Below are 15,395 nucleotides of genomic sequence, written 5' to 3'. Positions count from 1 at the left end.
GCTTTTTCTTAAGGTTGCCTCGTCTTCACCGCTCAGCTAGTTAATGCCATAAACAACAATATTCGGCCTTCTATTGCGATCATCGAGGTCGACAAGTTTTCTGTTTTGCAATGTCAATGATTCACGATTGGTTATACGCAAATAAGCTTAGTTTAAATATAAATAAAACAAATTACATTCTCTTCAAGCCGATCAATACCGGTTTGCATTTAACTCCAAGTTGTCCGTCGAAAACGTCTTCCACAACGCTTTTTCTTAAGGTTGCCTCGTCTTCACCGCTCAGCTAGTTAATGCCATAAACAACAATATTCGGCCTTCTATTGCGATCCTCGAGGTCGACAAGTTTTCTGTTTTGCAATGTCAATGATTCGTGATTGGTTATACGCAAATAAGCTTAGTTTAAATATAAATAAAACAAATTACATTCTCTTCAAGCCGATCAATACCGGTTTGCATTTAACTCCAAGTTGTCCGTCGAAAACGTCTTCCACAACGCTTTTTCTTAAGGTTGCCTCGTCTTCACCGCTCAGCTAGTTAATGCCATAAACAACAATATTCGGCCTTCTATTGCGATCCTCGAGGTCGACAAGTTTTCTGTTTTGCAATGTCAACATATTCTGATTCGTGATTGGTTATACGCAAATAAGCTTAGATTAAATATAAATAAAACAAATTACATTCTCTTCAAGCCGATCAATACCGTGGAACGTTATTCTATACAGATTTCTTATGATAATACAAAAATCAGCCACGTTTCTTCTCAAAAATTTCTCGGCGTGTGGTTTAATGAAAATCTTTCTTGGTCTGTACATATCTGAAAATTTGCTTCCGAACTGAGTAAAATTGTTGGTCTGCTTTTTAGGATTTCTAAACTCTTGCCTGTTTGGTTAAATGTGTCAATGTATAACGCACTGTTCTTTTCAAAACTATCATATTGTAATTTTGTATGGGGTACGACTACGTCTTCAAACTACCATAAACTACTACTGCTACAAAAAAGAGCCTTGCGGGCTGTTGAGGGCTATTACGGTCCACCACAAAATTTACGTACACAACCCTTGTTTGTTAAACATCGCATACTACAAGCTGACCAAGTGTATTATCTACGGCTGTTGCAATACATTCATCGAAACCGCTTGTACTGTGTTACTGACGGGATCATAATTACAACTTTCGTGAGGTAAAACTACGAGTTCCGCGAACACGCACGAATTATGGTAGACAAAAGCTAAATTTTCAAGTACCCAAAGCCCTCAACAAGTTTCCCTTTACTGATGATTTCTTTTTATCTGAAAATGTGTTTAAGAAAAACACGAAACGACGTTTGATTGAAGGCCAAATTCAAATGTAAAAACAAAAAAATGTAATCCACCGTTTTCTTATATGTACGTTTTTCTCTATCTATCTTTGTTGCGGACAAGTACTGCAGTCGCATATTTCGTGTCTTAATTCACCAGTCATGTATGCATTGTATTTGTACGTGTATAAGTTTATGTGCTTGAGTATTACCTTGCACATGATTGTCTTTTTTTCTAATTAAGATTTACTGTGCGCAATGTAGCATTGTTTTTGACATATTTGTGGCACCTTTATGTCATGCCAACTGTATGGGTATCGGGGCCTCGTCAGGCCTCACCGCCTTTTGTCCCCTCTTTTCTCTGAAAAGAAGAATAAACTTCTGAAGGGACACAGACGATGATTGAAGCGACGCACTTAGCGGCGAGCTTTCTCTTGATTGCTTCATAAGTTGTTCAATTGATCTGAGACGTGAGTCGAGATCACGAATCAGTTTTTCGCACTCGCCAAACTTTGTTTTCATTTCAGTGATCTCAGCGCGCCCATCCCCTCCGAACCCATTGAAACATTTCAGCTGCCGTTGGTCCCGGATCGGTTTCAAGATCCCCGCATACTAAAATTGCACAAACAACGTTACAATCATAGGCAATACTCAAACAGACGCCTGAGCACGGCATGACTAATAAGAACACTTCATCACCACACCTAATTCTAGAGATGGAACAACTGACCTGCATAGCGAAACCAAATTTGTTGGTCAGCGGCATGGTCGCAGCCGTTTTGCCGTGCCCACCCAATATTTCTTCTAAGCATTCAGTGAACATTATCGGAAAGATTGTGTCTCCTTGCCTGACCGCTTTCTCGATAAGTATTTTGCAACTTTACTTGCGCATCATTAACACATGCGAAGCCAGCACGTCACTAAAACGCGTCGTATCAGCAAGATCAGCATTTGCGACGCTCGAATTGTGCTGCCTTGTGCACTCCCCCGGCGGCGCACAGTTCGATCACTTAATTCAGTGCGTTTGGACGAAGCTATGATATTCGTTTGTAATTAGCCGTGTAAGTGCAAATCACACGGATTGTACTGAAGGACTGAACGAACTTCACATCTAGGTCGTGGTGCTTGCAGCACTCGACTGACAGCTCAAAAATTATTTATGTTTTTATCTTTATTTACATTTATGGTCGGCCACATCGGCAACTCCTCAGGCTTCGACTCTGCCTCAGTGACATTTCTGACTTCGCATGTTTTAATTATCCACAAGAAAAGCAGAAAATACCCATCGAGAAAGTGGTCAGGCAAGGAGACACAATCTTTCCGATAATATTCGCTGAATGCTTAGAAAAAATATTTGAGCTGTTAAACTCGTTCCGAATCCTTCCCATCATGAGAAACAACGATCAACGGCGACTTTCACAACAATCTTTAGTTTGCGATGACATTCTCCAATTCAGCAACGCCAGGGACACATCGCAACAAATGACTGAGGACCATAACCGAGATATTGCCGAGATATTGTAAGAGTAGGTTGAAGATTATTATGCAGAAGACAACGATAATGTTTAATAACCTGTCAAGCGACCAAACATTCATGATCGCCAGTCAGGCTCTAAAGTGTGGGCAGGAGTAAGTTTACCTAGGTCAATTACTCATACGGAACCCTGATCCTGAGAATGAAGTTTACAGAAGAATGAAAATGGCTCGAAGCGCGTACGGCCAGCATTATCAAATCATGACCGGGAGCTCACCGCTGTCGTTGAAAAGTGTACAGTAATTCCATTATTCAAGTACTATATCATATAAGGCAGCAACTTGGAGGTTAACAATGATGCTTGAGAACAAGTTAAGGACAGTTCAAACAGGCTATGGAACGAAGTCTTGGAACGCCATGGAACGAATGTTAGGCCGAACGTTAGGAGACGGTAAGAGATCGGTGTGAATCAGGGAGAAAACTGGGGTAGTGGTAGCTGAAATTAAGAACAAAAATGGAGCTAGGCAGGCCACGTAATTCGTAGGGCAGATAATCGGTGGTTCATAAGAAATACAGACTGGGTGCGAGGGGAAAGGAGGGGCTGTTGAGGAGTATATAAGTACGAGTATGCCATAGAGTATATGCATATATGATCGTTAGGAAATGCATAAGGCAACCAGAAAAAATGCACGTGTCACAAGCCACCTCACTGCGCTATCTAAAAACGAACGTTCGTTTTAGATAGCGCCGTGAGGTAGGTTTCGACACTTGCTGTGCCATGTCTTTGTGCGCATATTTTTGGAAATAGATATATTTGGGTGATGTGCTGGACATAAAACTAGTTGAAAGTTTGGCGCCCTATCTTGTCTCTTACTTGGTTTCCCTCTTCGTTTCCTTCCGCTACAATTCCTTCGTTAAGTTAAGCACCAACTCGCCCAACGCACTGCTTTGCTAAAGGAAAAATGTTCATTGGAAACAAGTGATATGCTTTGTGTTGGCGGGTAAGCTGTTTTTTTATACAAAGTCTGTGCGTGTATGAAAAATAAAACAAAAGTAAAAATTATATCACGAGATGAAGTAATTAACATAACAGAAGGGTGAGGAGAATTTCTATTCAATGAGGCGGATATATACACTTCATAAATACCCCATATTACATATGTTATATAATCGTTAGTAAATGCATAAAGCAACCAGGAAAAATATTCATTGGTGCACCAAACATGTCAAAAAATGCCTCTTATTCACGACGTGAAGCATGCATGTCAGCCTACCTATGTTTTCATTTATTCCCTCTGAAAGTGAGCTGAACTTTTGTGTTAGAAATGACTTGCAAGCTTCTCTGTCATAGTGAATGGGGAATCCTGATTTCAAAATAGTGGCTTTATATTTTTCGATAGGATGGCCGAGTGTGTTCACATGTTTGGAGAGGGGGAGCTGCGGTGTAGATTTTCCATGTGATTATTAAAGCGTAGCCTAAAAGGGGTTTTTGTTTGTCCGACGCATATGCGCGGCAAATGGTGCATTCTACGATGCGATATACGACGTTGCAAGTGTCGCAGTTGTATTCCCCTCGGATTTTGAATGAAAATGAAGACGCGGTGCACTTGGCCACATTAGCGGTATTCATCATGGGGCAGAGCCTGCATCCAGGTTTTCCGCATGGTGCGCAGCCTTTCAAGTTAGCCGAGTGAATTTTGGAGGACGTGACAACGTCTCTGAGCTTGGTGGCCCGTCTGTATACCACCCGAGGAGGTTCACGAACAATTTGGCGCATTTTCTCACTGTGTAAGAGTATGGTATGATGTTTCCGGAGGATACGGTGTATGTTTAGATTTGATGCTGAATACGTGAGGTTAACAAAGAAGCTCGAGAACAAGTTAAGGACCGCACAAAGAGCAATGGAACGAAAAATCTTAGGAGTAACGTTAAGAGACAGGAAGAGAGCGGTGTGGATCAGAGAACAAACGGGGGTAGACGATATTCTAGTTGACATTAAGCGGAAGAAATGGAGCTGGGCAGGCCATGTAATGCGTAGGATGGATAACCGGTGGACCATTAGGGTTACAGAATGGATACCAAGAGAAGGGAAGCGCAGTCGAGGACGGCAGAAAGTCAGGTGGGATGATGAGGTTAGGAAATTCGCAGGCGCAAGTTGGAATACGCTAGCGCAAGACAGGTGTAATTGGAGATCGCAGGGAGAGGCCTTCGTCCTGTAGTGGACATAAATATAGGCTGATGATGATGATGATGATGATGATGATGACGTGAGGATGAGGTTAGTCCACGAATCTGGGGGAGCTGGTTTGCCGTTGATGAGCGCGCGGCGATCAAGGTTGTCTGCTTTTTGAATTGCATCGCTGATAACTAAGGGAGGATAACGCTGGCATAGTAAGTCGTTACGTAGTTCACAGTTCGATGCAAAGTCTTCTTTTTTTGTCAGGTCAGCCAAGTCAGGCTCCACAAGAACGCCCGCAACTGCCGCAAGGTGTTTGTCACCGCAGCGTGACAAACACCTTGACATATGCATTAAGGCAGTTCAGCAGGAAGTTATATCGGAGATTTCAAAGAGTAAGCCTTTCCACAGAAACCTCAGTAAAGAGGAAGAAAAAGCGTTAAGAAACCTCAGCGACAGGACAGACATAGTTATAAAGCCCGCGGACAAAGGAGGCGCCATCGTAATTATGAATACAGAGGACTACATTAAAGAAGCCGATCGCCAGCTTGAGAACAAAATATTTTACAAACAGTTAGACACATACCCCACTTTAGCATTTAAAGAAGTGGTTCGGAGGATCCTAAGTGAGCTTCTAGCAGGAAAAAAGATGAGTGATGCTATTGCCAAATCACTGCTTCCTCTAAGCCCGACCGCAACTGATAAGCACCAATACTTGCATTTCCACAGTAGCCATGTAAAACATTGTAAAACAACAATCCCGTACAGCCAAGCTCTTCGTTTCAAGTGGATATTCATTAAAAAAGAAGACTTTACATCGAACTGTGAACAACTACGTAACGACTTACTACGCCAGCGTTATCCTCCCTTAGTTATCAGCGACGCAATTCAAAAACCATAAAACCTTGATCGCGCTCATCAACAGAAAACCAGCTCCCCCAGATTCGTGGACTAACCTCATCCTCACGTATTCAGCATCAAATCCAAACATACACCGTATCCTCCGGAAACATCATACCATACTCTTACGCAGTGAGAAAATGCGCCAAATTGTTCGTGAACTTCCGCGGGTGGTATACAGACGGGCCACCAAGCTCAGAGACGTTGCCACGTCCTCCAAAATTCACTCGGCTAACTTGAAAGGCTGCGCACCATGCGGAAAACCTGGATGCAGGCTCTGCCCCATGATGAATACCGCTAATGTGGCCAAGTGCACCGCGTCTTCATTTTCATTCAAAATCCAAGGGGAATACAACTGCGACACTTGCAACGTCGTATATCGCATCGTAGAATGCACCATTTGCCGCGCACAATACGTCGGGCAAACGGAAACCCCTTTTAGGCTACGCTTTAATAATCACATGTAAAATCTATACCGCAGCTCCCCCTGTCAAAACATGGGAACACACTAGGCCATTCTCTCGAAAAATTTAAGTCCACTATTTTGAAATCAGGATTCCCCACGCACTACGACAGAGAAACTTGCGAGTCATTTCTAATGCACAAGTTCAGCTCACTTTTAAAGGGAATAAATGAAAGCATAGGTAGGCCGACATGCATGTCTCACGAATAAGAGGCATTTTTTGGCATGTTTGGTGCACCAATGAATATTTTTCCTGTTTGCTTTATGCATTTCCTAACGATTATATACGACATGTGTAATATGGCATATTTATGAAGTGATGTGTATATTTCCGCCTCATTTATTAGAAATTCTCCTCACCCTTCTGTTATGTTAATTACTTCATCTTGTCATATAATTTTCATTTATCTTTTACTTTATTTTTCATACACGCCACAGACTTTGTATAAAAAAAAACAGCTTACCCGCCAACACAAAGAATACCACTTGTTTGGTGCTCCAATGAACATTTTTCCTGGTTGCCTTATGCATTTGCTAACGATCATATACGTATATATTATATGGCATGTTTATAAAGTGATATGTATATATCGGCATCATTAATTACAAATTCTTCTCGCCCTTGTGTTGTGTTGATGTTTACTACTACACCTTGTCATAGAATTTTTCATTTATCCTTTATTTTATTTTTGATACACACATAGAATTTGCATAAGAAACAGCTTGCCCGCCAATTCAAAGAATGCCACTTGTGCAAAGAATGCAATAGAATGCAGTTCATGGAATGCAGAGGTCAGTGGAGGTCGCAGTACAGGTGTCCCATAACCAGGTGGGGGTGCACTGACCGTCTTCGTGGTCATGCAAAAGTTGCAGCAACCTGAAACCAATAAAAAAAGGAAACGCTCTCCTGGCAGCTGCCATCCTTTGCATACCCTTTGTTACCACGTGACCTCTCTCCCCTATATTCCATTGGCTGCGTCGTTCCTCCCTTGTGGACACGACTGAATGTGCACCTGTTCACGTGTGGGTTACTCACAAATTACCCATCAATCATTTTTATTTACGCCATTGTATGCACGCGCAGGTTTGGAGGCACATTATAGCGCCACTGTATATGCGCCCTAAGTTTTTAGTCACGGTGGTGTCTCTCTCTCTCTCTCCTATAGCCAATGAGTTTGATATGAGTCAATGTAAGTGTTGGTATGCATGACGTCACTAAATGTACACGTGCCTGTGGTCATATACCCCCCCAAATACCTTTTCTTCTTTTTTTTTCTTTTTTGTTACATAGAAAATGGATAAAGTGAGCTCTGTGTGCTTGCAATCGCACTCTTGATGAAGGCCAGACCCCGGCCGAAACGTCGAAATTAGAATGTTTTTGCTTTTGTACGTGCACCTGCACTTCTGTTAATATATATATACATATATATATATATATATATATATATATATTGAAAGGGGGATTTATTGAGACTCGTCCGACGGATCGCAAGTAGCTTTGTAGGCGCAGTCCTAGCTGTTGGCATCCGTAGCTCGAGCTCGGGTCTCGCGCCGAAGCGATGGCTATGCCCACGGCGCCTACATGCATATTCCCCACTACAATTGCCCCCGCTGCAAAGGTGAGCCATCCTGGCGACCTAAGGTGATGACACGATGAGGGTGTCGTGGTACGGCGTCAGGCGGCTGATGTGAACCGTCTTGCGGCCGCGGCGGCGCTTGTCCGAAGACGGTGTCACCGGTTCGACCACGTAGTTGACAGGCGATGTACATTCGACGATCCGGTACGGACCCTGATATTTTGGAGCAAGCTTTGGGCTAAGGCCTGGAGATTGGAATGGCAGCCGAAGCCAAACGTGAAAATCCACGGCGAAGGACTGTGTTGGCTGATCGTGGTCACGGCGATCTTTTTGGATGCCTTGGGTATCCGATGTGAATGAGCGAGCCAGTTGACGGCACTCTTCAGCATGTCGAGCAACTTCTGAAAGCGGGGTGAATTCAGAGGCGTCCGGGTGATACGGAAGTATGGTGTCAAGGGTAGAGGATGGTTCACGTCCATAAAGAAGAAAAAATGGTGAGAAGCCTGTGGTAGCCTGAGTGGCGGTATTGTACGCGTAAGTCACAAAAGGGAGGACGTCGTCCCAATTGGAATGATCCGACGCAACGCACATTGTGAGCATGTCACCAAGAGTGCGGTTGAACCGTTCCGTTAGACCGTTAGTCTGTGGGTGATACGCCGTAGTGGTGCGGTGAATAGTGCGGCACGCTGCCAGTAGCTCATTAATAACGTCCGACAAGAAGACGCGGCCTCGGTCGCTGAGCAGCTCTCGCGGTGCGCCGTGTCGTAAAATGAAATGCCGTAAGAGGAACGCTGCGACATCGCGAGCAGCAGCCGAAGCAAGAGCAGCAGTTTCGGCGTATCTTGTTAGGTGGTCTACTGCGACAATTATCCAACGATTGCCGTGAGCAGTGCATGGAAGGGGCCCATAAAGGTCGATCCCGACTCGGTCAAAAGGACGTGCAGGACACGGTAAAGGTTGCAGTGGGCCTGTCGTATGAGGAGTTGTCTTGCGTCGCTGACAGGCTGCACATGACCGAATGTATTTGCGCACATAAGAATGCAAGCCTCTCCAGTAGTACCGCTGGCGGAGCCGCTCGTACGTTTTCAGGACGCCAGCATGTGCTTGTTGTGGGTCGGCGTGGAAATAAGTGCATATGTCGGAACGCAAATGGCGAGGGATGACGAGCAGCCATTTGCGACCGTCTGGCTGATAGTTCCGGCGGTACAAGATGGCGTTCCGCAGCACAAAATGGGTGGCTTGGCGGCGAAGGGCTCGAGGGCATGTATCCGTTGAAGAAGTAGTTAGAATGTCAATGAGAGACGCAATCCACGGATCCTTTCTCTGTTCAGAAGGCATGTCAGAAACAGTAAGCGCAGCAACCGGGCAGTCCGTGGATGCGGGTTGCGTGTCGTCGGATCGCACGGGTGACCGGGAGAGGGCATCCGCGTCAGAATGTTGACGCCCGGAGCGATAGATGACGCGAATGTCAAATTCCTGGAGTCGAAGAGCCCAACGTCCAAGACGCCCCGACGGGTCTTTCAGTGACGCAAGCCAGCACAGCGCGTGGTGGTCTGTCACAACGTCAAAGGGATGGCCATACAAGTAAGGGCGAAATTTGCTTAAAGCCCAAACTATAGCCAAACACTCTTTTTCTGTTACAGAGTAATTGGTTTCTGCCTTTGTGAGGGCACGACTAGCGTAGGCAACCACATATTCCGGGAAGCCAGGCTTGCGTTGCGCAAGGACGGCTCCAAGACCAACGCCGCTGGCGTCCGTGTGAACTTCGGTCGGAGCACTCGGGTCGTAGTGACGGAGAATGGGCGGTGAGGTAAGTAGACGACGCAGAGTGATGAAGGCTTGTTCACATGCACGGAGTCCAATCACGAAGGTCACCAGGCCCAGCCAGGAGCTTCGTCAGAGGTGCGACGATGCAGGCGAAATTGCGCACAAAGCGACGAAAATAAGAGCAGAGACCGACAAAACTTCTGAGCTCTTTCACTGTAGTCCGCCGCGGAAATTCTGCGACAGCACGAAGCTTGTCAGGGTCGGGGCGGACGCCGTCTTTGGAAACGACGTGACCAAGTATGGTCAACTGGCGGGCTGCAAAGAGGCACTTTTTCAAGTTAAGTTGAAGGCCGGCGGTGGCAAGGCAAGTCAGAACTTCGCGTAGACGAGTGAGGTGAGTGGTGAAATCAGGGGAGAAAACTACTACGTCGTCTAAGTAGCACAAACACGTCTTCCATTTGAGGTCTCGCAAAAGATTGTCCATCATTCTTTCGAATGTCGCAGGTGAATTGCATAGGCCGAATGGCATCACCGTAAATTCATACAGGCCGTCAGGCGTAATGAAAGCTGTCTTCGAGCGGTCGGACTCATCCATCGGGACTTGCCAATAACCCGATCGCAAGTCCAAAGAAGAAAAGAATTCGGCACAATGTAGACAATCCACGGCGTCATCTATACGCGGTAGAGGGTAGACATCTTTTCGTGTAATCTTGTTAAGGCGATGATAGTCCACACAGAAACGAATCGAGCCATCTTTTTTCTTAACCAGTACCACGGGAGACGACCAAGGACTACATGAAGGTCTGATAACGCCACGTTCAAGCATGTCCGAAACTTGCTCAGTAATGACACGACGCTCGGTGGATGACACGCGGTACGGTCGCTGGCGTAATGGTGCGTGTCGCCCCGTATCAATGTGGTGAGAAACGGTACTCGTGCGGCCTAATGACGCTTGGTTCAAGTCAAAAGAGGCGTGAAAGTCAGTTAAAAGGGTAAGTAGGTGCTCACGTTGTGTCGGGTCGAGGTCATCGGCAATAGAGCGACAAAAAACATCTGGTGAGATCCGGTCAGATGGGACATGGGGCGTCAGTGCTGTTACGTTAGTTGTAGCCTGGTCGTCGGCAGCAGGGAAAGACACAATAACGTCATCGTCCACAGTCTGGATGGTGCCAATAGTCTCGCAACAGCGCAAAGCCAAAACGTGCGAATTTGGGTTAGAAACCAGTATTTCCGCAGCACCATGGTGAACCGTGAGGAGGGCGAAAGGCAACGATATAGGGTGGCGGCGACTGAAGATGGCAGCGGGTTTGAACAAGACCGTCGCGTCGGCAAGCGATGTGCATGAAAGAGGGACAAATACAGCACTGTGTGGAGGAAGGTCAGTATCTGAAGCTACACAGATCCTGCTAACATCAGGAACTTGCAAATCGTGAGTTGGCAAATCGCACAGAACGGAGAACTGAACCTCAGCACGTGCACAGTCAATGACGGCATGATGGCGCGACAGAAAATCCCAGCCGAGAATCACATCGTGGGAGCAACAGGTTAGCACAAAGAATTCAATAGAGTACAAAATGTCTCGAATCAGCACCCTGGCAGTGCACATAGCGACGGGCTGAACTTGTTGAGCGGTGGCTGTTCGAAGCGATATTACCGAAGGCGTCATGGTCACTTTACGTAACAAACGGCAAAGCGTTTCGCTAATCACGGATATGGCGGCACCTGTATCGACGAGCGCAAAAGATTTGATGCCATCCACTGACACTTCAATAACGTTAGCGGGGGAGAAGCGAGGACTTCGATTTTCCGACGACGACGCAGTTCGTGCCTCAGGAACTGCGGAAATCAGTTTTCCGCCTCAGTACTGGCGCTGGGCCGACGACGCATAGGTGAGAGGGAGCGGCGGCGAGGGGAAGGCGAGCGACGAGCACCAAAGGGCTGGTACTCCGGAGCTGGTACGTCATCGGCAACGTAGACTTCCGGTGGCGGCTGTTGTGGCATACGAAATGGTCGGAATCCGTAGTTGGGGCTCGCGTGGTGCCCATGAAGGCCGGGAAACGCCGGCGGCAGAAGCGCGCTACATGTCCCGGGGTGCCGCAGGCGTAGCATATGGGGCGGTTATCAGCAGTGCGCCAAGGATTTGTATCCTGCTGTTGTGCACCGAAGAAGTGAGCCGCCGGCTGCCGAGGCAAAGGCGCAGGAGAGAACAGCGGCGGGCGAGGCGCTGAAGGCGGAGGAGAGAACACCGGTAGGCGAGGAGCCCGCGCAGCCGCTTCGGCATACGTCAGAGGTGCGGCCACGGGAGCCGGCTGAGACGAAGATGGAAGAGCTTCGGTCACTTGCTCTTGAATCATCTGCCGGATCGCTGGAGCCAAAGAGTGAGAAGGCTTCTCCGTGGTCGGCAAAATGGAGAGCTGTCGCGCAACCTCCTCCCGCACAAATTGTTTTATCTGAGTCAGCAAAGTTGTCTGGTTGTCGCCAATACCCAATGCTGCTAGCGAATCTTCCGTGGGTGGTAGGCGTCGAGCTAAGATGCGTTGTTTCCGTAGCTCGTCAAAACTTTGGCACAAGTTGATGACGTCAGCCACAGTACGCGGATCCTTCGCTAACAACATTTGAAAGGCGTCCTCATCAATGCCTTTCATAATGTGTTTTATCTTGTCCTGTTCAGCCATTGACGAATTCACCCGCCTACACAGGTCAATGACATCTTCGATATAGCTGGTGAACGTTTCACCGTGAAGTTGCGCGCGCCCACGTAGGCGTTGTTCAGCGCGAAGCTTGCGCACAGCGGGACGCCCGAACACTTCTGCAAAACTGGTCTTGAATGCAGTCCATGTGGTGAAATCGTGTTCGTGGTTTCGGAACCGGAGGATCGCGACGCCGGTAAGGTAAAACAACACGTTATGCAACTTGCTGGCGTCGTCCCACTTATTGTGCCGGCTTACCAGCTCGTACGATGACAACCAATCCTCCACGTCATGATCATCGGTGCCGCTAAAGACGGCAGGGTCACGCTGGCGCAACACACCAGAAACGATGACCGCTGGAGGCTGAGGTGTATCTTCCTGGGCGGTGTCGTCAGGCATGGTCGTAGCAGTGGGGAGCGTCCGGCTTCGGAGTTCCAGTTTTCGAGGTTACCCAGCACTTCCACCAAATGAAAGGGGGATTTATTGAGACTCGTCCGACGGATCGCAAGTAGCTTTGTAGGCACAGTCCTAGCTGTTGGCATCCGTAGCTCGAGCTCGGGTCTCGCGCCGAAGCGATGGCTATGCCCACGGCGCCTACATGCACATTCCCCACTACAATATATATATATATATATATATATATATATATATATATATATATATATATAGATGCAGGAAAGAGACGACCAACTTTTTGGAAATAAGACATATTTACTTAACGTTTTCGGCTGGTGGACCAGCCTTCGTCAGAGTACACGGACACGGTGTTACTGTACTCTGACGAAGGCTGGTGCACCGGCCAAAAACGTTAATTAAATATGTCTTATTTCCAAAAAGTTCATCGTCTCTTTCCTGCATCTGTTTCGTCTGGTCCAGCGTGTTCAACTTTCAAGAAACCCCCTGCGTATTGTAATGAAGAGAAAGACGCACTGAGGCTCGCGCGCTCGGACGGCGGGCGCGGACAGAGAGAGAAGACGACGAGGAAGAGAGGAAGATAATGAAAGAGCTGGCCCAGGAACGGGTGCTGTCTCTGTGTCTCTTTTATTCTTTTACAATGGCGCAGTCGACGGAAGCCCAGTCTTAAGGCACTGCAGCCTTCTGCACCGTAATGCGGAGGCCTTGCGTCCTCCTGCATCTCGCCGTCCTGGGTCCTTCCGGCGAGGGAACGCCGTCAACGCTTCCCTTGTCATGGATGCCGCACGTGGGACATCCTCGATCTCCAAGCACCCAAGGCTTGCCGTCCACGCTGCCTTGGACATTGTTCCTTGCCGTCCTGGTTGCTTCCTGCGGCCAGGGAACGTTGTCCACGCTTCCCATGCCCTGGATCACTGCCCCACGACATCATCGACATCTCAGCCAGCAAGAGATGCCGTTCGCGCTCCCCTGGCCATGCTTCCGGCTACAGTGAGCACCACCGTCGCCACCAGTCCTGGCTCAATGGTTGCCGTTCACGCTCCCTTGGCCACTGGTCCGGCTGGCCCGAGTACTGCGGCCGCTGCCGCCGCCTCAGGGTGCGCGGGTTCCATCCGGGCCTCAACGGGCGGCTCAGCCGGCAGCTTTAGTGACGTCATGCGAGCCATCTCGCTGCTCTCGCGGCGGCTAGACTACATCTTTCGACCACCTCCGGTTTTCCGCTTGCAGCCTTACCATCACCAGCTGCCTTGAAACTACCGGAGTTCCACGGATTTCCGAATGACCCTATTCTGTGGGTACAAGCAGCCAACGCGCCCGGGGCACGCCATGCCTGGCCAGACAACACGATATGGCTGGTTGCTGCGTGGCGACTTCGAGGTGGTGCCAAGGCGTGGGGCAACTACGAAGCTCACAAGTACTGGTCCTGGGGAGAATGAAGGGAAGTCTTGGTAGCTGCTTTCCGCCCAATCAACTGTGCCTGCGGCGCACTCTCCGACCAGAAATGTTCCGCGGTCGCGGCTGGCAAGATGCACGGCCTGGACGCGCCCACTTTCCATCCACAGCAGTCAGCTACGTGGCCTACAGGCTCTCCATCACTTGGGCACTTTAAGCGCCGGCTCATCGCGTGACGCCGTCGGCTTCACTCCAGCCGGCGGGAATAGGCCAGCAAACCATTGTTTTTGCTGTGACCCACCGCCAGGCGGCCTCCGAGCTCAGGCTTTCCAGAAGCTCCGTTCAACCCATGACAACGGTTGACGGAAGTGAAGTTCGAGTTCACGAGCGACGGCCGTCTATGCCTCTGAACATCGTGGGCCCATCGAGCTGCAGTGATGGGCAGCTACCGGTCCGAAACCGTGATCTGTCTATGGCTTGCGCAAGCGATATACTTCTGGACCCGCCGGAGCCATACGTCGGGATTTCGCAGCAACCGTTGGCCTCGTTGAGGTGAGGTCTCGCTAAAGGAAGCCAAGGCGGCTGGTAACGCTGACACTGTAATTATCGAAAACCTTGGACCGGGGGCGTGGTACCGGCACGGCTATGGCTGCGCCGCTCACGCGAATGCTCTTCTTTGTGCAGGAGCTACTCACTTCGGTTCCATGTGCTTTTCAAGAAGTTGACAAGGCGGATCTTTCAAACCTGCTTCATCGTCATCGGCCGAGGAATCTTCGCTCGTCTGTTCTTCTTGGGAAGCCGCCGATGGAACCAACATCTGTGTCGGAACGGTCACCACCGCTACTCTTAGACTTTGTCCGATACCAGTCAACGAATCTTGGGACGTCGCTTATCACCTAGCCATCCTACTAATGCAGCGGAATCTCAGTCTGCCTCTGGGGCGTGGTACCGGCACGGCTATGGCTGCGCCGCTCACGCGAATGCTCTTCTTTGTGCAGGAGCTATTCACTTCGGTTCCATGCCCGTGCTTTTCAAGAAGTTGACAACGCGGATCTTTGAAACCTGCGTCATCGTCATCGGCCGAGGAATCTTCGCTCGTCTGTTCTTCTTGGGAAGCCGCCGATGGAACCAACATCTGTGACGGAACGGTCACCACCGCTACTCTTGGACTTTGTCCGATACCAGTCAACGAACCTTGGAACGTCGCTTATCACCTAGCCATCCTACTAATGCAGCGGAATCTCA

The sequence above is a fragment of the Dermacentor silvarum genome, chromosome 1, assembly GCF_013339745.2.
Source record: "Dermacentor silvarum isolate Dsil-2018 chromosome 1, BIME_Dsil_1.4, whole genome shotgun sequence".
Lineage (NCBI taxonomy): Eukaryota > Metazoa > Arthropoda > Arachnida > Ixodida > Ixodidae > Dermacentor > Dermacentor silvarum.
The sequence above is the reverse complement of the archived record's forward strand: the minus strand, read 5'-3'. Positions refer to the sequence as shown.